Here is a 983-nt window from a genome sequence, read left to right as displayed (position 1 = left end):
CGATCTCTTGACCTCGTGATCCACCCGCCTCGGCCTCCCAAAGTGCTGGGATTATAGGCGTGAGCCACCGCGCCCGGCTTAAAAATTTTTTTGAGCCAGAGTGTCACTCTGTCACCCAGGCTGGAGTGCAGTGGTGCAATCTCAGCTCACTGCAACCTCTGCCTCCTGGGTTCAAGTGATTCTCCTGCCTCAGCCTCCTGAGTAGCTAGGATTACAGGCACCCGACACCACACCCGGCTAATTTTTTGTATTTTTAGTAGAGATGAGGTTTCACCAATGGCCAGGCTGGTCTAGAACTCCTGACCTCAAGTGATCCACCTGCCTTGGGCTCCCAAAGTGCAGGGATTATAGGCATGAGCCATGGCACCCAGCCAGAGATAGTATTTAAACAGGGTTTTCTTAAAGAGTGAGTAATTTACTTGGTAAATAAGTGGAAGGAGGTTACTACTGGATCATTTTGTAGCATTCCCTTCTTTTCATTTGCTGCTATTGTTTAGAAATTATCTTTGGGAAGGCTTTTCACATATTTTCTCTTTGCTGATGGAGATTCCACCTCCTTCACAAGCTTTTTGCTTTAGGAACAAATGATACAATTTTTTTCTTTTTTCTTTCTCCCTCCCCTCCCCACTCTCTCTCAAATAATTTTCTAAGCACTTTGTAAACAGTAGCATGCTATATTATAACCTGTATACATGTTGACAAATCAGTTATTTACTGACTAGTACCTATCTACTCATCAAAGAAGTATGACAATATCAAAATAAAATGTATGGTCTGTTCCCAGGAAACATTCATGAAAAAATGCAGTTCACATGTAAGTATATAATCTAAATTGTGAGATCAGATTACAAAGAATCCAAAGAGTTTGCATCAAGAGGAGGGGCACAATAAATGAGAGGCTGGACACAGTGGCTCACACCTGTAATCCCAGCACTTTGGGAGGCCAAGGTGGGCAGATCACTTGAAGTCAAGAGTTCAAGACC

This window comes from Sapajus apella, unplaced genomic scaffold (assembly GCF_009761245.1).
Source record: "Sapajus apella isolate SASKATOON/1434 unplaced genomic scaffold, GSC_monkey_1.0 scaffold62, whole genome shotgun sequence".
Taxonomy (NCBI): Eukaryota; Metazoa; Chordata; class Mammalia; order Primates; family Cebidae; genus Sapajus; species Sapajus apella.
The sequence above is the reverse complement of the archived record's forward strand: the minus strand, read 5'-3'. Positions refer to the sequence as shown.